This window comes from Miniopterus natalensis, chromosome 13 (genome assembly GCF_054644295.1).
Source record: "Miniopterus natalensis isolate mMinNat1 chromosome 13, mMinNat1.hap1, whole genome shotgun sequence".
NCBI lineage: Eukaryota > Metazoa > Chordata > Mammalia > Chiroptera > Miniopteridae > Miniopterus > Miniopterus natalensis.
The window spans coordinates 10362773-10387201 of record NC_142093.1 but is presented as its reverse complement, the minus strand read 5'-3'; the positions used below and the strand labels follow the sequence as shown (position 1 = coordinate 10387201).

At 52.3% G+C, this 24429-nt stretch overlaps 1 protein-coding gene across 1 annotated transcript in view; it reads left to right on the top strand.

The window, feature by feature from the left end:
- The first annotated feature begins 506 nt into the window (after positions 1–506).
- DNMT3A (DNA methyltransferase 3 alpha) overlaps positions 507–24429 on the top strand; it is a 99326-nt gene continuing 75403 nt past the window's right edge. Inside the window, exon 1 of the mRNA XM_087823406.1 lies at positions 507–562. The gene's annotated coding sequence lies outside the window, so the exon portion shown is untranslated. The remainder of the gene's footprint in view (positions 563–24429) is intronic.

Here is a 24429-nt window from a genome sequence, read left to right as displayed (position 1 = left end):
CAGCGCCAGGTAGCCGAGCACCCCGCGGGTGGTGGTGGTGAGGGAGCTGCAGCAAGGGCCCCCCGGTGGAGTGGCCGGAGCGCGGCCGAGGCGTGATGCCCAGGCCCAGCGCAGGGTCGGGGTGCTGCGGGGTCCAGCCCTCGGTCTATCAGAGTGCGGGGATCCCCAGCGCAGCGGCTGAGGCCGGGAAGTCGGACCGAGGGCGCTAGGACCGGCCGCGCGCCCAGGCCGCTCGCGCCGAGGCGCCCCGGGGCCCCCCAGTCGGCGCTGCCTCCCGGCCCGGCTCCGCAGCGCCGGGGCCCGGGCCAGCTCGGCCGCGGGGGGCGAGCAGCGGGCGGAGGCCTGGGCCCGCGGGCGGCCGGAGGGAGGGAAGGAGGAAGGCGGAGAGAAGGGGTGGGAGGGGGGGACCCGGCGGAGGAGGCGGAGAGAGGGAGCGCGACAGCGAGCGGAGGGAGGGAGGGAGGGCGCGCGGGCGGCGGCGTCGAGACCAGAGGCGAGCCGGGACTCGGCGCCGCGACACCAGGGCGCGCAGCCGGGCCGGCCCGACCCCACCGGCCACACGGTAATGAGCGCTGCTACTGGCGGTCCCGGCGGACGGCCCGGAGGCGGGCGAGGAGGAGGGGAGGCCGGGCGGGGGGCACGGTGGCGGGCAGTGCCCGGCTCGGAGCACGCTCCCAGACCCCTGCAACTCGGCGCCGTGCGCTCGCGGGGCCAGGGCTGCGGGCGGAGACGGCGGGCTGGGTTGGCCGGGGCGGCGCGGGGCATTTGAGGGTTTGTTTATGTCACTGTGGGCTCGGCAGGCGCCCCCTCCTGTCCCGCCTGCTCCCTGCGCGGAGCCCCCTCCCCGCCCCCGCCCCGCTCCGGGCTCAAGTTCAAGTCTATACAATGCCGCGGGGGGGCCCCCCTCCTACGTTGGCCGCTGCCGCGGTGCCGGGCTTTGCGCTGCCGCAGGGTCTCCGGACCGGCCACCCCCGCCTTCCGGCCCTGTCCCCGCCCTGGAGCCCCGCCTGGGGCCTGCGGCCGGAGCACTGGAGGGCGCGGACCCCGACCCGGAATAATCGGCTCCCGCCGCGGCCCGCAGGGAGCAGAGGAAGGTGGCGGGGGCCTGGCCCCGCGCAGGCAACGCCGCAAAAGAAAATGGCAGCCTCGACCCTCCCCTCCCCCCGGTTCCCGGTCCTCCACGGCCCGGCAGGGCGGGGGACACTCGAGGCCCCCGGGGGCGGTCCGAGGGGTAATCGGGGGGCCGGGCCGGGGAACATTGCGCAGCGATCCTCCTTCGGCCACCTGTGGCTGGGGGTGCGGGGTGCCAGTGGATCTGGGAGGGGCGACGGGGGTGGGGAGAGTGGCACTTGGGGGGCACACCTCCCCGCTGAAGGCAGGGCAGTGCGCGGGGCGGGGGGGGCACGTCGTGCCTGGCTCCTCCCTGCCCCCGCCGCGGGCCGTGGGAGCCGGGCGGCGGCGGCGGCGGCGGCGGCTGTGGCGGCGGCGCCGCAGTGTGGGGGCGGGGCGGGGGCGGGCGAATATCCCGAGCCCGGGCCGCGGGGGCCGGAAAACGGGCGGGTGGGGGCTGAGGGGCGGGCCGGGAGGCTCGCGGGTGGGGGCCTCCTGGGCCGCCCCCTGCAGCAGAAACACCCCCTCCGCACACACTTAACACTCACGCGGACACACGCACCCCCGCTGGGCCGGTGCAGACGTGTCCTTGAAATTTAGCATCTGCACAGTGAAGGACGAGGCCTCGCCGAGGCTGCAGATCGGGGTCTTCGGGCCCAAGTCCCTGCGCCCCGGGAGTCCCGGAGCTTCGGAGCCGCGGGCGCCCCGGTCCGTGTCCCGCCCTCACCCCGGCTCCCCTCCCCCAGGCCGCCCGGACCTCCCTCCCCCTCGGCGCGGACCGGGCTGGCGTGGGTCCAGGGCCCGCCCCCGGCCTCCCCCAGTCCCCCGTCGCTGGGGCCCGCCGCCCTCCGGCTGCCAAACTTCGCTTTGCTTTCCTGGAGCCTCCCTTCTTGGGGGAACCCACTCCCTTCCCACCCCACCTCTGCTTTCCCCCTTTTCTCTTCGTCCCCTCCGTCCTTCCGCCTCCTCTCTGCACTGCAAAGCCAGCTGAGTAGGTGTTGGCGCCTTGGGTGGGGTGCGGGGGCCCGCCGGTTCTCAGGGGCCCCCTCCCCCAGCCCCCGAGGGGAGCCCCCTGTGGCTGCACCTTGACCCAAGATGGCGTCCCGCACCCAGCTGGGCAGCCTGGGCTGCGTCGGGCCGGAGGGAGGGCCGGGCCCAGAACCACACAATTCGCCCCCTCCCAGGCCGGCGGGGACAGGAGCCTGCCTGAGAAGCGCCCTCTGCCCTGTGACCCAACTTGCCCCTCACTGCTGTGCCCAGAGACTGCCACCAGCATCCCTGGGGGACTGTTGAGTCTTCATGTTTCACCCCGGGCTGCCAGCGGCTGGACTGGCCTCCCGCGCTGGCCCCTGCGAAGGGATCCTGGGATCAGGTGCTGCGCCGCTGTGCCTCCTCCCTCCCCGGCAGATGTGACAGCTGCAGCCGGGGAAGCTTTTCTCCTTGAGCGTTGCTGGAGTGTGAGGACTGGCCTGTGGGATTCGGGGAACCCAGCTGTCAGGCGGACCCTCTTTGAGCTGTCCCCTCTGTTGGCAGAGGCAGTTCCTGGTGGTTTGCTGGAACTGCCTGGGCTTGGAAGCTTCGGTTGTCAGAGTTCCTGCTAGGTTTCTGGGGCAAGGTGGTCCCCCTCTACCTCCAGGTCACACGGAGACCCTGGCTGGGTTGATTGACAGGCAGCTCTGTGGAAGTGTGAGTCTGTGTGCATGTGTGTGCATGTGTGCACATGTGCTGCACCCAGGCAGGGGCCCCAGGCAAACTTGCACAGCGGGTCTGGCACCTGCCTGCTTCCCTTCCAGGCCTCACTTTTCTGAGCCCTGGCTCCCTCTCTAGCCTCTTGTCCAGTTCCTGGGTGCTTGTCTTCAGCTCATCAAAGGCAGAGCTCCAGGCTCAGGTGGACTGAGGCTCTCTTTGCTCTCCTTCCCAGGCACGTGGGCCTGTAAATAGGAGGCCGACCTTAGAAAAAGTGAATTCCTTCTAGATTCAAGGAGTGAGTGCACAGTGCAAGGACTGCTCCCCAAGCACTGGAGAAGCATAGGAGAGGATGACCGATTGACCATCTGTCAGGGTGTCTGTGGACAAGATTCCTCTGTGGGATGGGAGTTGGACTGGAGCTTGAAGGTCCATTCCAGCTTTTAAACTGTATGGTTCATGGTAGAATTTCCAGCCCAGGAATGGGGAAGGGGTGGTCTTTTTTTCCCCACCACACAGCAGTAATCAGGAAAGTCTCCCAAGGAGAGGAGGTCTGAGAGAGAGCTGCCCCCCTCCCTGGGGGATGGACCTTTGAAAGCAGAGGTGGTGTGAGGGGTGGGGACCCTGCAGGAGACAGGTTGCCACATCTGACTCTACAGAGGGTGTAAAAGTTCAGCTTCTGATTAAGCCTTCACATGTATGTGTCCTTGTGTAGGTTTACTTGTCATTCTGTGTATGCATAATTCCTGAGGTTTCTTCCCCAGGTTCTGTCATCCTGTGTATGCATAATTCCTGAGGTTTCTTCCCCAGGTTCAGTTTAGAGTAAGCACTTGAATCCCTTATGGATGTTTTACTATCATAGTCACACATCAGTGCCATTGTCTTCTGTAAAAGCCTGCAAGGAAGACAGGACAAGCTGGAAAATACTTGCCCAGGGTGATCTGACCGAGAAGAAGGGAGCGAGGCCTACCCTCTAGGGAACTTAGACTGTGCTCTGCACAGCTCTCCTGAGCTGCTGCTATGCATGTTTGTTTTCTCTCCTATCAGTTTGTGGTGTCCATGGGACCATGGACCTTGCCTCAGCTACCTCTGGGTTCCCCCACTGGACATTTCATGGGGCCACCATGGGTGTCTGCTGAATGGTGAGGAAGCTTGCTGCACACCTGTGTGCTTTGTCCCTGTCCTGTCTCTAGTGGCAGAGGATTTGGTGGCCATGCTCTTCTGCTTGCTGTTGCTCTGCTGTCCCCGAATGGCCATCACCTGCTTTTAGGTTAGTTCCTTAGGCTCAAGCTTCCCCATAACACCCAAGTTCTTCCCCAGCAAGAGCCCAGACTCCCTCAAAGCTCCTTTTTTGGGAAACCAAATAGAAAGAGAACTCTGAGAGCAGTCTAATGGGGGTGAAAGTAGACCACCCTCTGCCCCATCCTTGGGCCTGAAATGTTACCATTAAAATCCAAGCCTTTGAATTTAGGGTTGAAAGAGAACTTTGAGCCCTGAGAATACTTGGAGCTGGGTTGGGGGCTGTTTGCGCATGGGGCCGGGCCCCTTTTCTCCCAGAGTTGAAAGTGCTACCCTGAGCTTGAGGCCAGAAGGCCAGTTGTGTGCCTGTCACATGCTCCTCTCCCTCTGCACTTCCTGCTGCCTTCTCCTTGTGTGGGCTGGGGTCCCTGACTTGGTGCCCATGTCCCCATTACCCACTCCATGCCCCACTGATAGTGTGTCTCTGGTCTCTAGCTTGGGAACAGGCACGGCCTGTGGGAATCTATTCTGCTTACATTTGAGTATGTAATACACACTGGAGCCTGTCAGGAACCTGCTTGCCCTTTGAGGCCGGGTGTTTCCGTGGGCCTGTGTGCTTTGCTGCTCCTGCACAGGGCTTTCGTAGTAAACTAAGGGTGCCAGATTCCTCTCCACTCAAATCCTGAGGGTTCGTTTTCAGCATTTCTCTCCTTGACTATCCCCCCCCCCAAAAAAAAAGCTACAAAACCTGAGATCCATGCAGTATCAGGGATGTGAGTGTGTCCAGGCCTGCCTCCATTTGGCTAAGTGTGTGGGCAGGACAGGGTGTGGTGCATGTGGTCCTCTGTGCATATTTTTGTGTACACATCTTTCTGTATACACTGTGTGCAGCTATGTGGGGATAGATACAACTTGCTTAGACGTAAGTCTGTTTCAAGGCCATGGAGTCAAGTCTGTTTCAGTGAGGGCCACGGAGTCAGAAGGAGCTGCGTCCTGACACTTCCCAGCTGTGGGATCTGGGGCAGCTGACTTAATCTTTCTGAGCCTCAGCTTCCTCACCTGTACAGGGGAGTAAAACCAGGCTGTGCTCAGGTGGTTGTGAGGATTAAAAGAGATAATGTGCCCACTGTTAGCCAGCTGTGATTACTTTCGTCATATGGGCAGCTTACGTGGACCGGCACTGCAGGAAGTGCCCTGAGAAGTCTTGTCCACCTTCCTGCCTCTTTTGCAAAATCTTGGACGGATGACGAAAGTGCTGTTTCTGATTGAAAAATCTTCCGAGGTGGGCTGCTCTTCAGCGCCACTTAGCAGTCTGTTCCAGAATTTAACAAGTTGCATTGTCAACAGGTTGTCTTTGTATCCACCTTAAATCCCTCACAGTGCAGTTTCGGCTCTTTATTATGATTCTGTTCTGAGCGCAGTATATTTGCTTCCAGAGACTTACTGAGCATTTCCTGTGGGCAAGGCCATGTGCTAGGCTTTAAGGGCACAGAGTGAGTTTAAGGTGTGCCCAACTAATGACCGCAGACTAAGGTCACAGGACAGGAAGAAATAAAGTGCTCAAATGACAAGTCACAACCAACTGGGGGGACTTCTTTGAGGAGGTGGCATGTAAAATAGGCTTTAACATGCAGAGATAGGGCTTCCAGACTGAGAGGAGGAAGCCAAGTAGTCGGAGATGAGGTGACTGAAGTGTGGGGGAGCCACTAGAGAGACAGAACAGGGCCTCAGGTGTGCTAGGGGCCAGGCTGAGGCCCCGTGTTGATTGGGGGAGAGTGGGCCCCTGTGCTCTGCAACGCCTGTGTGGCCATCGGAGAATCACTCTGAATGGCTCTGCTTGTTACTTTGGGGGATAGGGTAGGGACAGGACAGAAGGAGGAAAGGGAGAGAGGGAAAGGGTCCAGTGAGCTCATTTGGTATAGGATCTTGATGATTCCTTTATATTCTGAATTTAAAAGCTCAGACTTGGAGAGAAACAGAGCAGGGTTTAAATTTCACCAACCCCAGGGGTTGTGGCCATTAAGGGGAGCACCAGCTAGGGTCAGGTCTGTGTGCCAGTGATGGCATTATGGTGGGAATAGGGGGTGGGGGGAGGGTCCCTTACCTGGCCTCCCAGAGGTCTCTGTGTCGTCCCACTTTACATCCCCTCCCCAGGCTGAGGTGCCCCAGCTTCCAGAACATTCTCGCAGGGGGCTGTGATGGGGGTGCAGAACCTGACTCTGCCCTGCTCTCCCTCTCCCTCTTTTACATGCAACAGAACTGAGCCCCCAACTCGGAGGGGATGTGCCCCCGCCTGGCAGCTGTGCCCCCAGGTGCCTGGCAGCCCGGAACAAGGACAGCCAGTGGTCAGGGCCCGCCAGGCCACATCTCCCTTGCTGGATACATCGCAGACCTGTCTGGAGGACAGCGACAGGGGGAGGAGGTGCAGAGCCTGGGGCTTTCCTAGCCAAATCCCAGTGGGGAGTGGAATTTTTTTCAGCTGTAACTGAGCATTGCCCACTCCCATCCTGCTGTGCTGCCCTCTGACCCTTACAGCTTCCCAGCCTTATTTGTATCTATAACCAGGTTCCTATTTTCTCTGTGCGGTCATGGCCCTGCTCCTTGTCATCCCTATTGATCTTCCCTCTGTGTTTCTGTTTCAAATGTCAAGGTCATTTTCAATTCTGAGCCCGTTGTTAGCTGTCCTGTCCGGGTGCTCAGAGGGGACAGAGGACTATCTGAAACAGCTAGTAACCAGAGGGCTGGGACTTGGGTGTCCTGACTCTGAGCCTGGTGCTCTTCCTGCTGTGTTACTATGTGGGTGAATCTGGGGGTCGGTGCAGAAGATGTTCTGACCTAATAGATCAGCTAGATCCCAGTGTTCCAGTGGTCCTTACTTGAAAAGGTTAACAGATGCTTAGAGGGGACATTATGGGATGGTGGGGTCAGATCTGTGGTTTACTGAACTGTGGGTTGCATGTGGGCTGAGTCATAGTGAATGTCTTGCAGTGGGAGGCTGGGGATCTGGGGGACCTGGGAACAAGCGTCCCCTTAGAGGTTCCCCGGAGGATCCAGGGAGGAGCAGGTGAGGATGCTCGGGGGGCGGGGGATCCTCCAACGCTCCAGCAAGTGGAGACTGTTGGGAGAGGGCCTCTTGAAGGAATGGTGCTGTGTGATTATTATTATAGATTCTGAAAGGAGAAATAAATTTATGGATAAAGGGGGATGTTTAGAGTCCCCAAAGCCTTTGAAATGGGGTAGTAAGCATGTCTATTCTGACATGTAGATGTCCATCATATGGGATTATAATTTTGTTTTTGTAAAATTTCTAAAAAATATATACAAATGTACACATTTATAGGCTGTACATGCATAGAAAAAGTCACAGCAAACCTGTCAGCAAAGACTGCCTTTTTACTTTATACACTTTATGTACTTTGTACCTTTGAAAAAATGCAAATGCACACATGCTACTTTGTTCATGACAACTAAAATAAATCCACACTTTTTAAAGCTTCTGGATAAGAACATGAAAAAAATTTGAGTCACCCTAGGCCTGGAAGGATGGGCTCTTTTTATGATGGATAAGAAACTGGCTTGGAGACTGACAGCAAAGGGTAGGGCTACTCAGGAACTCCTCTTCTCTGGGAAGGTTGCAGGGAAGAATATTGCAGACACTGAGGCCTCCAAGCAAAGGCCTGTGCTTGGAGGGGCTGGGGCAAGAGTGGCAAACAGGCAGCCGGCTATACCCAGGTATACCAGGGGCAGTGGACCAAGTTAGTTTTATAGGACTGTGATTTGAAACTCTCAGTTCTGACTCAGGATGGGAAACGGATCATCGAGGATCTTCCCAAAGGGCTTCAATCTATGTTTCCCTGGGAACTGGAGGTATGGCTAGGGCCCGAGCCAGGTATGGAGCATAGGGTGACGCATAGAAGGCCAAGTGGTGTTTCAGGGGGCCCCACCAGGGAGTGGAAGGGATGCCTGGGGAACTTGTCGGGCGTGTGGGCTCAAGCTGTACCCAGCTCTGTGATCTGAAGGCCATGAGCAGGTGGCAGTGACCCAGGTGACAGGGTGGAGAGGTGAGGAGGGACAGATAGGAATCCCTCTGCCTGTTGCTTGGCAACAGCACCCATCTCCCCCTTCCACAGTTCCCTCCCCCAACCCCAGCCTCCACCCTTGAGTACTCTCTTGGAGCTTGCTTTCCCCTCTGAGGCTGCCCCTGTTGAATAGGACATGAGGAAGGGTTTATAATTCTTTGACCCTGCCCTGTTCTGCCCTGGAATAAGGCAGGAAGATAAATAAAGAACAGTAGCATGGAGGCAAGCTAGAGCTGCCCTCTGTGTCCCTCTGTGGACCTCCCCTCCACCCCAGGCTGGTAGGGGACAACCCCAGGCTGGTAGGGGTCAGGCGTGCAGGGCAAAGAAGAGACCGCCAGGGCAGGCAGGCCTTGATTAGTGTCTCAGCCCCACTACTACTCAGTTACTTCGAGACATAAACATCTTTGAGCTGCAGGTTTTCCATCAGAGATAAGAGGATCCACATCTTACATGAATCAAATGGAGTATGTTAGGAAAGCAGCCAGCACTTTGCCGGCACGTAGTAGGTGCTAGGAGACTTGAGTTCCTTTTCTTTAAGTGGGGTCATGTCAGGGCTGCATGAGGGTGACTTTCAGGACTGTGTGTGATGACCCCCATGGAGGCCCCTGTGCACTATAAGACCCTACAAATGTTGCCTATGGTTTTTCTCACTCTTTAGGGGTCTTAGGGCCTCTGTTCCTGCCTCTGTAAAGCCAGGATTTGGCTGGTTGATCTCCGAGTCCCCCAGCCCTGGCCATTTGATCTCTGGAACTTTAATCTTGATGTACTTCATCAGTCTCTTAAAGTCTGTGCTCACTGGTGACCCAGCAGGTCCCCCAAGCCCTGAGCCCTCTCCCTCCTTGCCCTCTGGTCTCTTTGGGCCCAGAGCCAGCAGTGGCTTCTCTTCTGGGTTCTGGGCCTGCTGGCAGGGTTGGCTCTGCCCCCTGACCTAGAGGCATGGGAGGGTCCAGACCACAGCCGGGCCTGGCAGCTGGCACACAGCACCGGTTCCTAATAGTTTTATTACCAGCAACAATGTGGTGCTTGTTGCCATCCTCAAGCAGGCTGGTGGTTCCCAGCCCAACTGGTGGTGGCCTGCGGGCCTGCCTGGTACTGGAAGCTCAGCTGGGAGGCCCAGTGGGGCTGGGCAGTTGCCTCTGCATTTTCTTCTGTCAGCATCCTCCACGCAGCCTAGACACAGAGAGCTGGGGTTCAGGTGGTGAGATGTCAGGGCCCCAAGTTGGCAGGCCTGGCAGCTGTCAGGTTCTCTCTCTTTGGAGGTCCCTTGCTTCAGACCCACAAATAAAGTTTGTCTCTTTTTTTACTAAAGACTTACTATGTGCCAGGCACTGGCTACAAAGATGAAAGGGACTAGTTGGTTCTCAGGGAGCCCAAAGCAGAGGTGAGAGTCCGGAGAGGGCAACCGTTACATTATAGGTGGATGGAGAGAGCCCTGGCAGCATGTGCCTGGGGCATCACGAGGGCTGGGGGAAGGGACATCTCATTCAGGGGGAGGGAAGATCAGGAAAGGCTTTCTAAAGGAGGTGATGCTTGAGCTGAGTCTTGAAGGGTGGGGAGCAGTTAGCCAGGTGGTCAAGGGCATATTCTGACCTGATGTGGCCAGAGTGATGGCATATGAGGAATGATGAGATGTGAGGCTTGAGGGCTGGGCCAGAGCTAGACCATGGAAAGCTGGGATATTACCCATTGATAGGTGTTGGGCTTGGAGTAACATGCCCATATTTATATCTGAGGAAGATCATCCTGAGGCATCAAGGAAGAGAAATTGGACAGGTGAGGATGGGAGCAGGGAGCCCAGGCAGAAGGCTGGTGCAGAAATCAGGGAGCAGGAGTGTGGGCGAGGAGGAGGAGTGCTTTGCGAGGCATTTAGGAAGCAGAGCTGGTAGGAACAGCTGGGCAACGGAGGGGGTAAGGGAAGCCAGGGGGAACCCTTTGGTTTCTGGCTCAGCCAGCTGTGTGGGTGGAGAAGACATTCACTGTGAGGGTACAGGTTGGGGGGGGAGTCTCGATAAACCCCGGAATGCTTCACGTGGGAGGAGGGAGTGGAGTGGGGACTTGAGGGTGGTTAGAATTTGCCCAGGTGGAGCCTTGGTTGGGCCAGCTGGCAGAAGGAGAGAGCCTGTGTCACCAGGCCTGGAGGTGGGGGCCCAGGAGGGGCAGGGGCCAGTGTGATGGATTAGAAAGACAGGCACATTTTGTTCCATAACTGGTCATAATACGTGGATATTTTTGAGCAGGGAAGTGACTTAAGCAGGCATTCATTCCACATGTATCAGGGGTGCTGATGTTTGGGGCCCTAAGCTGGGGCCTGTGCTTCTCAGAAGCTCCCCACAATGATGAGCTGCAAGGCCCAGACCTCCAGCTGCACGACCTGGGGTATGTCCTGTCACCCTCTGAGATGGGTATGTGAATTACCAAATTGACATCCACCCTCCATTGAGAAGCAGGTCTGCTAAGTTAGGTGGGGATAAGCGGAGGGCAGCAGTTTGAGTAAGCAAACAGAAAAGAAGCAACCAAAACTGTTTCTCTAAAAGAGAAATGAGTCTTTTGAGTGTCAAAGGAAGGGCAGTTGAGAAAGAATTTCTAGAAAAATGTCATGAGCCATGTCAGCATCACTGGTGCAAGAGGCAGCATGGCCCCTCTACCCTGCCACCTCCTAACTGTAACCTTGGGCAGATCATGTAACTTTTCTTAACCTCCGTTTTGCCATCTGCAAAGTGGGGATAATCTCACAGGCTTGTGTTTTTGCTTGTTTGCTTGTTTCAAACACTGCTGCTTGCACTAAACCTGGATATTTTATGTCACTCGTTTAAAAAAATCCTATGCAGTTGGCCTCACAGGTGTTTGAGGATTACAGTTCAGCCATGCGTTTTCCTGCCTGGCACCCAGGAGGCGCATGCGCATATGCACACGCCCCTTTCTCACTGAGCTTCTGGCCCGCCTGGCCCCTCGGTCAGTAAGTTCCACTTTCCCTGGAAGGTCCATTTGTCATGTTCCATTGACTCTCTTATTCCCCAAATCTGGATAACCCCAGTGTATTTGAAGAATATCTGCTGAGCTAAATGGGAATTAGGGGGGTCAGAGCTGCCTATCCATGGCTGTGGAGAGCAGAGGGAGAGGCAGGAAGAGGCTCTGAACCCTGCAGGGCCTGGGCAGACCACAGCTGGGACCTTGCCTGCTAGCTGGCTCGGTTTGCTGGGGAAAGGGGAGCAGGGCCCTAGAGGTGTCTGGGAAATGAGCTTGGGGAGACGTTGGTCTGGTTGGTGAGGCCAGCTTCCTCTGTGAGCCCGCATACGTGGTGGCTATTGGGCTGTATGGTTGCCCCCGTGGCATGCAGCCACACCCATGGGGAGACCTTTGAAGTGTCACTGCCTTCCAGAGGAGGCCTAGGGGAAGGTGGCTTCTCAGCAGGGGCTCCTCTGGTGGTGATGTTGGCAAGAAGGCCTGGGACAGAGTCAGGCAGTCTGCCTGGGGGTGGGGTGGGAGGGACCACTGTCGACTTGAGTGTAGAAACCAACATTTCTCTGGTTTGCACATACCTGTCACAGGGCCAGCCCTCTGGAAGTTGGGCATATATGGACTGAGGGCGTGGGGGTGTAATCAAATGAAACATACAGTTTAATTAATCTGGCATACCCTTAATGGTATACATAATTGTGCTGCATGGTAATTAAGTATAAATGGTAAGCAGTTCACATAAATGTTTTTGTAATTGGTATTAATTTTGCAAAGGCAAACTGAGTTTATGCGGTTTCTCTCTTCTTGCTCTGTTAGTTTCCTAGCACAGGCGATTCCTAGCTCTTAGAGGAATTCTGTTGCAAATGTTTGTTTATAGGGCAATGTTTTGTATTTTCTCTCAGAACAATGTTATGAATGGTTATGAGGTTCCCAAGCTGGTTTCCAAATGCCTCTTTGGCCCGTGCTGTAGGTGAAATGTGCGACGCATGTGCGGGGAGGCCCTGCCTGGAATCCTCCTGAAGCCCGGAGCCCTGAGCAGGAGAGGAGTGTGTGTGTGTGTGTGTGTGTGTGTGTGTGTGTGTGTGTGTGTGTGTGTGTGTCGGGGTGTGTGTCTATGTGTCTGTGTGTGTCTGTATGTGCCTCTGTGTCTGTCTTTGTCTGTGTGTGTTTGTATGTGTGTGTTTGTCTGTGTATGTGGCTCTGAGAAGCCCCTAAGGCCATGATGGCAGGTTAAGGGCTCTGCGAAAGGGGTTACCCATTCTGGTGGCAAGGGGCCTTAGGCTGGGGTGTCAGGGGGAGACTTGGGGCATTAGCTAAGAGAGAGGACTCTGGGTGAGGCCACAGCAGCTGTTCCCAGGAGTGAGCAAGAGCCACTCCTGGGTGTGGTCTTAGCCGGAGTCTAGGTTTCCTAAGGACACTTGACTGGCCTTCTGCCCTGATTAATCACATAATACTTTTTTAAAAAACTAACATTTATGGAGTGTACCAGGCACTGTGCTTAACACTCCATTCAGATTCTCTCATAGCTTAACATAGACTTCTGAAGTAGGGACCCAGTACCCCATTGCACAGATTGGGAAAGTGAGGTCTGCATCTCTGAGTCACAGGGCCAGGGTTGGAGGTGGGTTCCAGCTGAACCTCCTTAGGCCTAAAGGAATAGATGAACTGTACCAGGGCCTCTGGGCCAGGGGCTCGTGATTCTAGGATGTGCTGCCCAGCACCCTGGGGCTCATCTTCCTTCCCTGACCCTCCACAAATGGTTTGGTTTTCATTGGGGCAGAAGGTGAGGAAAAGCCAACCAAAAACCAGTGGGTGATTCTGCTAGCAGCAGACTCTTTCCTTCTTTCATGGGTGGGGAGGGGCTATGCTCGAACAGCAGCTCCCAAGTCCTGAAGACTCTTTGGGGACCTCCTAGTTCTGGCCTGGGAGGGGTCAGCTGAGTAGTCACTTGGTCAGGCAAGAGGGTGAAAAGGTGCAGGTGGGGAAAGCATATGCATGGATGTGTGGACAAGAGCGGTCACAGGCTAGCCACGGACTCGGCCCCCAAGGGCCTGGAGGGGTGGGGGCCAGCCTCCTTGCTTCCTGTGGTCCACTGGCACCCTGACCTAGGACCCTCACGACCCCCTTCATGCTGGGGCATCTGGGCGTTAGTGGGGCCTGCACACCCCACAGCAGGTGTACGTCCTGGCCCAGGAAAGGTGAAGCTGGAGCCTAGGAGCTCCTGCAGAGCCCTTCCATTGGCACAGTGCCTTGGGGAACTCTGCCAAGCGACCCCTAGAATGGGGGTTGTGGGCAGTCACTCTAGGCACCGCAGCACTGTGCTGGGGATGTTGCAGCTGCCTGGGAGTGATTTCACACAGTCCTCTCTGCCTCCAGGGTCACCCGGAACAAGGTGGGGCAGGAGGGGGAGAAGCACTGAGCTCTGGGGGGCAGCAAGGTGCAAGACATGAACTCTGACCTCATCTCTTTGGGGAAACAGACACATCTATATATACAAACGAAAAGCTAAATGACCACAAGAGAAACTGATTAAAGACTCCTGGGTGGGTGGTTGAGGAGAAGTGATAGAGGAGGTTGGGAGGGTTACTAAGGGATTGGGGAGAAGTGGGGTGGATGAGTCCTCTGGAGGAGAGAATGGTGTGAGTGTAGACACAGTGTAGACATAGGGGATGTAAGCTGGGGGACAATGACTGGCCCTGGAATGATGGGGTCAGCTGGGAGAGCTGGGGGGCAAGATCTGAGCAATCCATAAATAGGGGTGTAGGACCAGACCAGAGTTTAGATTTTACTGTGTGTGAACATCATTGGCATCACAGGCTGTTTTTCTTTTTTTAAAAACAACAGCTTTATTGAAATACAGTTTACATACCATACAATTCATCCATTTAAAGTATGCAGTATGATGGTTCTAGTGCTTTCCCAGAGCTGTGGAACCATCACCACAGTCAATTTTAGAACATTTTCATCAGCATTACAGGTTTTGGTTGAGGAAGCCCTGCGTCGGAAATCTTTGCCGAGAGGCTTGGGTGCAGGTAGAGACACCAGGGTCAGGGAAACCAATGCGGAACAACAACCAAGGTCTAGACCTACGGTCCAAAGGGCCTGGGGAGCTGAGAGGATAGACGCCCGAGGATCAGGCATCCCATGGAGGGTGGGGACTGAGGGGAAGGCGAGACCTTCTCTCTGGGGTTTTGGGCTTTGGCAGCTGAGGGGAGGGTGGTGCCGCCTCCATGTAGAGAGAAGCCCAAGGAGACCTGAGGCTTCTGGCTCTAGAAGAGTAGAATTTTAGGGGACTGCAAGTTGTCCAGGTGGGGATGCCCAGAAACTAAAGATGGAGGTTGCAGAAGGAGGTCTGTGCTAATTTAGCCCAGATGTCTCAGCAGAGGAGAACTTAGAGTACAGCTGAAGGTAGAGTGCGACGCGTGACGGGCACCCGCTGTGTAGTCGTGGGAGCAAGATCGCAGCCAGTCCAGGAGACAGAGCAGAGAAGCCCCAGGGGTGGGAGAGAACCAAGAGCATGGAGCCAAGTGGAGTCCTGGATGGGGGAGAGAGCCAGAGACTCCACTTGCTTGTGAACTTCCAGAAGCAGGGGTCTCTTCACCCCAGTGCCCTGCTCTGCAATGGCACTCAGTGCATGATTGTGCAGTGAGTGCTTGAAGCAGGCAGTGATTAGCTGGCAAGGATGCTGAATTGAGCTCAAGGACCTTGAGAATGGAAAAAGGCCCTTTGAAGCTGTGGGTGACTATCAGTCAGGGTGCATTCAGGAGACGGAAACCACATAGTGATTTGAACAGGAAAAGTTTAGTGTAAAGGCCTATTAACTATAATAGGTGATTGGTGTAATAAGAGATTGGCTAGTAAGAAGTGAAAAGAACTGCAAAGAATGTAAAAATGGCATATATGAGAATAGCCACTACCCCCAGGGTTACCATGGAGTGCCCAAGGAAGAGGCCCCAAGGGCTGAGATCCTGATCTTAATGGAGAGGGCATGGCCATGGCTGCCTGGATGACAGGAAAGTGCCATGTTGGCAGAACTTGCTGGATACCTGTCCTCTGGAACTCACTGGAAATCCATCCTTTTGGGTCCCAAGGAAAGTTGTTCATGAGGAAGTGTGTCACTGGAGCACACTGCTACGAAACTACCCAAGGGGAGTGTTGGGTGAAGTGCTGCCTGCTGCTGACTGTCACACTGGGAGAGCCAGGCACTGGTGAAGCTGTGTGTGGCTCAGGAGCCTGGCACTGAAGAAGCTGGGACAGGACAGGACTGGGCACTGGGGAAGCCACCGAGGCAGCAGGAGCTGGCTCCTCAAGATGTATACAGCGAAGGACCCCTCCAAGAGAACACACTGGATCTGAAGAAAAGAGACGTCTTTCAGTGTCTCTCTAGTTCCCTCTACTGCCAGTCTCATGTGCCCACTGCAGAGGAGGAATCTGTGAAGGGCCCATCTGTTCTCACAGAGCAGGCTATGAAGGGTGAATAGGTATACTGGCACAGGTTCCTGCTTTGGCTACAAAGCTTTCATTGCACCCTTTACACACACCTGAACTCCCCTGTAACAACAAAGTAGCCCTATTTCTACCTATTGAGACAAGCTATCCTTACTGAAGGGTACTTTAACTACTTTTCCCCAAATGAGGCGTCTCACCAATAATTATGTCAATCTCTGTCTACATGGATAACCTCAAATTCAGTCACAGTCCCACCGAATATTCTGTTACCCAAAGACTCAATTATTGGCTTAAGTTCCAATAACTTGTATATAAAATAATGGGAAGAAAGAGGAAAAGGAGGACAGTTACCATGTACACATATATATCAAGTAAATAGAAAATACACAAAACTACTACAGTTCTCATTTCTATTTTTGTTCACAAGGCCACATTCGGTCGCCGCTTCCTTCTCCCATTACCCATCCTGTGTTTCCTCTGTGCTCAGCTAGGACTTCAGCAGGTCAGGCTGCTTTCACCTGGTGGTGACCCGGACCTTGATTCTTGAAGGATCTAAATCCTCAGTGGTACCCCCCCCACCTCCTTTTTTGGCTTCTGTAGTTTTCCATTAACCCTTACTTTTGGGCATGGAAGCTCTAAGAGGGACCTGAGAGAATCTCCTGGGTTCTAGACAGTCTTCCCAGCCACACAGTTTCTCCTTAGAAACTAGGATCAATTACTCCAGCCAGTGGAGTAAGTCTCTCTCTCTCTTTTTTTTTTTTTGGTCTGTTGGTTCAGTGGCGTAAGGGATCCTGAAAAGGCTGGCGGATGACTTATCTTCCAGAGGAACCATTGTGGTGCCCCCTTTGGGGATTACAGCATTCAGTGCCCCTAGAGGGTTCAGAGATATGGGATGGGGTGGGGACCAGGTGCAGGGGTCAAGGGGCCGGTAAGTAAAGAGGCTCCGCAGCTGGCAGGTGTGGGCCATTCTTTAGAAATGCTGGAAAGGCAGAGAAACACGCAGATGTAGACCATGAGCCACCTCTAGGGAAGGACGGAGTCAGACCCGTGCTCATGGCTGTCTGCCCCCGACAGCAGGCCCATCAGGGTCCACGTGGCTGGTTCTCACATGGGCTTCCAGCCTGGCCACCCTGTGCGCCTGACTCCCAGGGCGTGGGAAGTCCATCTGACAGCCGCAGCACACATGGCAGGGCTTCTGACTCGCCACCCTCAGAAGTGTGTGCTCCTTTGTGTAAGGCTGTATTGGCTCATTTTGGCTCCCAAGAACAACTTCAGCTCACAGTGTCTATTTTGGGTATAAACCTTTTTTCCCTTCTCTGCTTTTGGGGCTGTGTCATGGTAACCATTAGGATGAGCAGAAGCGTCTGATTCTACTCATCTCTGGTTTGGTGTGACCATAAATACTCATGCTGGTGGTGCCCTGGCCTCGAGGGTGGTGGAAGAGCCACACATCATCCTGCTATGACTCCAGAGTGAGACACATAGGCTTTAAAGTGGGGAATAGGATGGCAGGATCCTTGGCCTGTTACCGGTGACTTTTGGTGTTCTACGGGCAGCTGGTGGTTTGGGTGAAAGTCAGTAACCGTAGGGTGGTGAGCATCTCGCTCGTGTTGTGAGGGAATGAATAGTGGGAAGGTGGCACTGAGACCTCTCCCTCCTTATCCGGCCCCAGTCTTGTCACTGAGAGAGGCTGTGGCAGGTAGAAATCTCTCTCTAGGAGGCCCCGATGTCTCCCCTCTACTTTCTGCTGACCCCCAGCTCACCAGGCCTGGAGCTTATCACCACCCTGGCAGATGATTGGATAACGTGGGTACCAGATACTCTCCTACCTTCTGTCACCCACAGGACTCATTTGTACCTGCCCCCAAGCTCAAATAGGAAATTCAGCCATGAGGCTGTTATCTGTGGCTGGTGTTACATCAGGGGCACAGATACGATCTGGGGTCTGTGTTCAGCATGCTTACACATGACTGAGTGCTGCCAGGTGCATAAAAACTCCGGAGTTAGACAGACCTGGATTTGTCGTCCTGCCCTGGGACTTTCTACCGGGGCTATGTTGGAGAGGTAATAAACCTCTTTAAGCCTTAGTTTCTCCTATGAAATAAAAATAGAACCTAACTTCATAAACTTTATAGGATCGTTAGAGGGTGAAATAGGACAATGCATGTCCCTTAGCACAGTGCCTGGCACCTGGTAGGCGCTCAATAAACAGGTGAATGAATAATGAATGAATGGCTCCTGCCTTGGGCAGGGCACTGATCATAAGGTTGTGTGCCTATCACCACCCCTGCTCCTGCCCCACGGCAGACAGACCTAACCAGGAAAGGGAGACTAACTGGAAATTTTGTTTTCTGACCAATCTGTGCCCAAAGTTAATACAGCAGTTACATGCTAATTGTAAGAGATCATGATGGAGGAGAAAACTGGGCTGTGGGTGGGACAGATCTGGCTTTATATCTGGCTCTGCCACTTACTAACTGTCCTTCGGCAGCTTCGTTAACCTCTCTATACTTCATTTTTCTCACCTGGAAAATGGGGATAAAAATAGTACCCACTACAGAGGGTTGGCTGGAGGTGAGGATGAGGGAGATATTGACATTGTAAGACTCTTCACAGGACCCGGCTTGTCACAGGAGCGTGATATATGCGACTCCTGTTTGAGCAGCGTGCACTCACGGCACTCCCGGGATTTCAAAACGAAGGGAAAGCCGTGGGCTGAATTAGTCAGGAACAACTAATTGTTAAAATTTATGGAGTATGTTTTCTGTGTCAGGCTCTCTTGTAAGCATTTTTAATGCATTTCATTTTAATTCTCACAACAGCCCCGTGAAGTGGTTACTATTTTCCCCATTTTACAGCTGAGAAAACTGAGGCACAGTTTTGCCTCAGGTCACAAAGATGATAAGTAATCATCACACAACTGCCAGGACTTGAACCCACTTACCAGGCCTCCTAGGGAAGATTTACAGGCTGGAGATTAGCATATGAGTCAGGACTGTCATCTGCAAGGCACAGACCCACTCACATTATGAGAGGTTGGCAGATGCCCTGCCTCCAGGTACAGCTAGATCCAGGGGCCCAGACAATGACTTGAGTGTTCCAGCCCTTGGTCTTCAACCCTTTGTTCTCAGGTGAGCTCCCGCCCCCCCAACCAGCAGCTCCTGACTCACATCCTATGATATTAGCATCTTTCCACTGTGCCAAAGCCTTCCTGGGAGGCCTCTGATTGGCCCTGCCTTGTCACATGCTCCCTCTAACTGAAGTGTGTGTGTGGGGGGGGGTCAGCACAAACAAACAACACCCCCTGGGAAGGGGGGGAAGGTAACTAGATAGACTTAAGCAAAGTCCACTGCAAGAAAAGTAGACCTCAGGTAAGAAGAAGGACCCACTAAGAGATGGTAAGTATTTTTCAGCAGTTTGGATAGAGACTTGAGATGGGGCGGGAGGAGCTCTTATGGTGATAATACAAGGACTGTTTTTGATGGAGCAAGGATTCAGGTTGTGGGCAATTATGGTTTTGTTTCTGGAAGAAGATATTTCTCTGCAGGCCCTTGTTGAGGTGAGACTGTGAGGTGACAATCTAGTTGTTGCTGGTTGAAGTATGCTTGGAGTTGAGACTCGGGGTGATGAGCTTGGGGGATGCTGATGGTGTCGGTGTTGGTGAGGAAGGTGGGAATGGCGCTAGGGACAGTGTAATGGTGAGGGTGGGAGGGGACATGGCAGGGGGCCGTCTAGAGGCTACAGGAGATGGTTGAATTGTGGGCCTTTGGTCTGAGGTGGGCTAACGAGTGAGCCAGGGTCGTGGTTAGGGGTATAGGCAATGGCATGCACAGGTGCAGTTTGGGAGGGATGTGAGGGAGGTGCACCATGCTGCGCGTAGTCTGGACTGGGTGGAAATGACGTATTGCAAGAATTAAGTATTTTGCGAGGGGGGTGTGGAGGGGCGGGGAGAGAAGTACAACTTTTATAGCTTGCGAAGGAGCTCTGTGGGTGTAAGGAGCTGATATGATTACTCTGTAGGGTGCGATGGTTTCATAGAGCAGCAGAGGTGGTGGGGCCTGAGCTGTACTCTTACGGAGGAGGGTGGGGGCCACGCCCAAACAATGGTTGCAATTGGGCGGAGGCCTCAGTCTCATCCCCATCCTCTCTTTTAAAAAATCACTTTTATTTCCTCACAGTAGTACATGCATATAATTTGAGACATCAAATGGCACTAACGCCTCTTCACCAAATGCAGTTGTTCCTGGCCTGCTCCCACCCTTGTCCTCAGAGGCAACCGCTTTTAACTATTTCTTCTAGCAATTTTATACTTACATTTCTGAGTAATGTGCCTATCTTTTGACTCTTCCATTTTAGACATTTTTCATCAATTTCCTGTTTAGTAAATAAGAATTTAGTTCTCATAGATGGCCACCCTTTCCACTCTCCAACCATCCTCCTACATAGTTCTCACAGGCATACTATTAACAGTGACCTAGCAGCATTCCTTCAGAAATGTTTTATCCATATATTAATATATAGGTAAGCATGTTGTAGGCAGGAGAAGAGCCCCCCTAAAGACAGCCACATCCTAATCCTCTGAACCTGTGGATATACTGCCTTACATGGAAAAAGGGACTTTGCAAATGTGATTAAGTTAAGGATCTTGAGATGGGAGATTATCCTGGATTTTTTGGGTGGGCCCAACGTAATCAACAAGGGTCCTTAGAAGTGAAAGACAGGCAGGAGAGTCAGAGAAAGAGATGTGAGTCAAGGAAACAGGGTCAGAGTAATGCAGCAGAAGGAAGACTGGCCATTGCTGGCTTTGAGGATGTAAGGAGGCCATGAGCCAAGGAATGTGAGCAACCTCTAGAAAGTAGATTTTCCCCAGAGCCCCCAGAAAAGAATGCAGCCCTGCCAACACCTTGATTTTAGCCCAGTGATGAGAACCATTTTGGACTTCTGACTTCCAGAGCTGCAAGATAACAAATTTGTGTTGTTTTAAGCCATTAATTTTGTGCTAATTTGTAACAGCAGCAAATAAGAAATTAATATACTATGTAGTATCACCCACATACGTACATACATATGTGTGTGTGTATATACATGTACTTGTTAAATCAGCTAATGCAACAACTGAGCCTTATAGTGTACTACAAAAGTTAACTTTCTTTTTGTTTTGAAGTTAATAATTACCTTGTGTTTTCCTCTGCCTTATTTTCTTTGTCCCTTTTGCTAATTCCTGCTACACCTTCTAATAGCTGTCAGTATGGCTTTCACAAGGCCGGTCATGTCACGTATTACATGTTTCAGTGCCATTTTTTTGGTTACCCATTCTCTTGCTCTCTGCATGTGTGGCATGTTGTAGCTGCTGTCCTGTAACTTTCTTTGTGGTCATCCTTTGTGGTCATCCTTTGCATCCCTTTTGCCCTTCGTCTGGTTGGAGTTTCTCTTTTCTGGGTGTCGTGTCTTCCTCTTGCTCGGTTTACCCCTCAACTTGGAGCACATCATTCAGGACAGATGTCTGTCAGTATCCAAATCCATTCAGTTTCTGAATTCAGGTAGTAGAGTAGGAACAGTGAGTGACACCTGTGGTTCTGTCAGGTTGAAAAGAGGTTCAGTGGGAGAGGGGACTGACCATGCCTGAGTCTTGAGGGTACTGCTTAGACTGAACAGCGGCCTTCCATGGCTTCACCTGCCTCTTTCATCTTAGTGCCTTTTCTTTTCTCCTATGTCTAGAGGACATCTCTCCATGCTTCCTGAGAAAGGAGTGTTTGAATATACCTTTATTCTACTCTCACACTTAAACAATAATTAGGCTGGATAAAGAGTTTTAATTAGAGAATTATTTTCAGAATTTCAAGAGTATCGGTCCTTTGTCTTCTCGCTTTTCATATTAATGTTGAGCAATGTGAAGCCATTCTGATTCCCGAACCCTTATATGTCGCTGTTTCCTCCCTTTCTAGAAATGTGTGGGCTCTCTGTGTGGCCGTGTTCTGAAATTCACAGGGATGTGCCTTGGTGGGGATCTGCTTTCATCCATTGTGCGGGACATTCAGTGGGCTCTTTCAATCAGGCAACGCATGTCTTTCAGTTTGGGGAAATTCTCTCAAGTTATTTCATTGGTAATTTTCTCCTCTTTTTATTTTCTTTCATAACTCCTATTTTTCAGATCTGGAAACCTCTGTACCAGTTTTCAAATTCTCTTTTCCATCCTCTGCTATTTTCTATTTTTCTTTTTTATAATTAAATAAATAAATAAATATATTTATTTATTTATTTTTAGAGTCTCTTCACATTTTTTATTTATTTATTTTAAATATTACCAATGTCCCTTTATCTCCCCAATGACCTGTTCCACCCCATCCCACCCCCCTCTCCAGTCCCCCTCCCCACCATTGTCTGTGTCCTTGGGTTGTGCATATATGCATGTAAATTCTTTGGTTACTCTCCCCTCCTCTACCCACCCGACCTCCTCCATCCCTCTGACATTCGTCAGTCTGATCCATGCTTCCATGTCATTGAATCTGTTCTGTTCATCAGTTTATTGAGTTCTTTAGATTCCACATCTAAGTGAGGTCATATTATGTTTGTCTTTCTCTGCCTGGCTTATTTCACTTAGCATAATTTTCTCCATCCATACTGTCCCAAAGGATAAAAGAGCCTTTTCTTTATAGCTGCATAGTATTCCATGGTAAAATGTCCCACAGCTTTTTTATCCACTCATCTACTGATGGGCACTTGGGCTGTTTCCAGATCTTAGCTATTGTAAATTGTGCTGCTATGAACATAGGGGTGCATATATTCTTTCTGATTAGTGTTTCAGGATTCTTAGGATAAAATAAAATTATTTATTGATCTGAGAGAGGGGAGAGAGAGAGAGAGAGAGGAAGAGACAGAGACATCAGTTTATTATTCCATTTACTTACACATTCATTTGTTGCATCTTGTATGTGTCCTGAACGGGAATCGAACCTACAACCTTGGCGCTCTAACCAACTGAGCTACCTGTCCAGGCTTATTTTTCCTTTTAATATACTCCTTCTGTTGAGTTTTGTATTTCTGCTAACACGATTTTTATTTCTAGAGTTCTTTTATGTTCTCTGAATGTTCTTTTTTAGTAGCATCAGGTTCTTTTTTCATGAATGTAGTATCGCCTCTGTGCATAAAATGTGCTTCCTCCAAGTTGTGTTTGGTTTTGTGTTGGGTGTTTTTGGTTTTTTTTGGTTTATTTGTCCTGGTCTCTCTCTTCCAAGTTAGAGACTTTCCTTAGATGTTTAGTTGCCCTTGGTTGTCCTTTTAAGGTTATGAACAGGGGTCTAAAAAGCTGATTGGAATATACAAGCATGATGGTTGGGCTTGTTGACTTGCAGATCCACTGGTTGACCTACAGAAGTCAAGTGGACACCATTTGGGTTCTGGTGTCAGTGTCTGTATCCTTAGGCCTTTCCTCTTAGACTGAAAAGAAGATACGGGTTTGGCTGCCAGTGTTCTAGGACCCCAGTGGGGGAGTAGCTGGTAGCTCACAACATCACATTTATAATAACCTTCATGTTTTTGGTTTTGGTATAATACCTTTGCTCTCAATTGGCTAGTCAACTCTTTGTGCAAAGACCCTCTGTTTTGTGCTCTCCATGGAATGACCCTTCTGACTTCTGGGGGAGGTGGATCTAGGGGTTTTGCTTCTTTTATGCCATCCTCTTTGTTTTCACACATCCATCCTCTTCACCCCTGTTCCTGGAGGTACCTGGTGCTGTCATATCAAGTGTCTTTTAAGGACTCTGTTGTAAATCAGTTTCCACGTGCCGCCTGAAATTGGCCTGTCACAAGTCTGCATTCCAGACTCCGAAATGTCACTGGTGGTGTCTCCCCTCTGTTCAGCCCAATCTGTGACTTTACATCTTATTTAAAAACTCTTTCCACTAAGTTGGATTTAGAAGATCCTGAAATTTGGTGTGTATATTCAAAATCCCAATTCCTTTTCCACAACAGATTTGTCATTGAATAGTAATGACGGTGACCATGTCCATTGTGATACCAGGATGATGGGATTCCTTTAAAAAAGAGTTTTTAAGTTGTTGTTATAAACATTATTCATGGCCACTGTGGACATTAGAAATATAAGGAAGGAATAAAAGCTGCTTCTCCTGGTGGTAGGGTCTTGGCAAGGATTTTCCTCTGGTGGTGTGTTTGGGTGCAGTCTTTGGTGTGGGTGTGGAGGAGCAGCAGGGCCATGCCTTGCAAGAACTGTCATGGTGGACGCATGCCTCTGTGTTTGGACTGTGGGACCAGGAGCAGGTCACTTCCCTTGGCAGGGACACTTCAGGGAAAAAGGGAAGCTTCTAAAGGCCAAGTGGGAAGTACTGTGCCTAGGCCTGGACCTTGGCTACTGCAGTGGGTCCCTGGAGTGGTGCAGGGCATGGCCTGCCTGGCCACGTGCTAGATGGTTTTAGATGGTGCTGGATGATTATGCAGGACACTTACTGATAGGCAAGTTCCATTGAGTAACATAGAGGAACCTAAAGATTGACCCATGTCAGCTGTATTTGCTGTGAGGACAGTGTATGCAGCTCAGATGTTGGGGTGCATGTGGAGGGAGGGGAAGAGAAAAGCATTTCCTTCCCTTTCCTTTCCAGGGTGTCTGTTGTCAGGTTAGTGCCTTACTGTCTTCTGCCTTTTCCTCCTGCGTCCTTTCTCTTCTCACTGACAGCCAGAGTTTTGCTGAAAGTGTTGTTTTCTTACAGAAGCTCCCTGGATGTTTCTAGGCCTCAGGGCAACATTATTTGCCTTTTTACTTTGGGCCTGGGTCTCCTTGGATTCCATTCTGGGGCTCTTGGGCTCTCTTTTGCCCTTGGGGCCTCCAGCAGTTTGGCTGGGCTGAGGTAGAAGACAGTCTTGTAGATCATCTAGCGCAACTGTCCAATCTGCG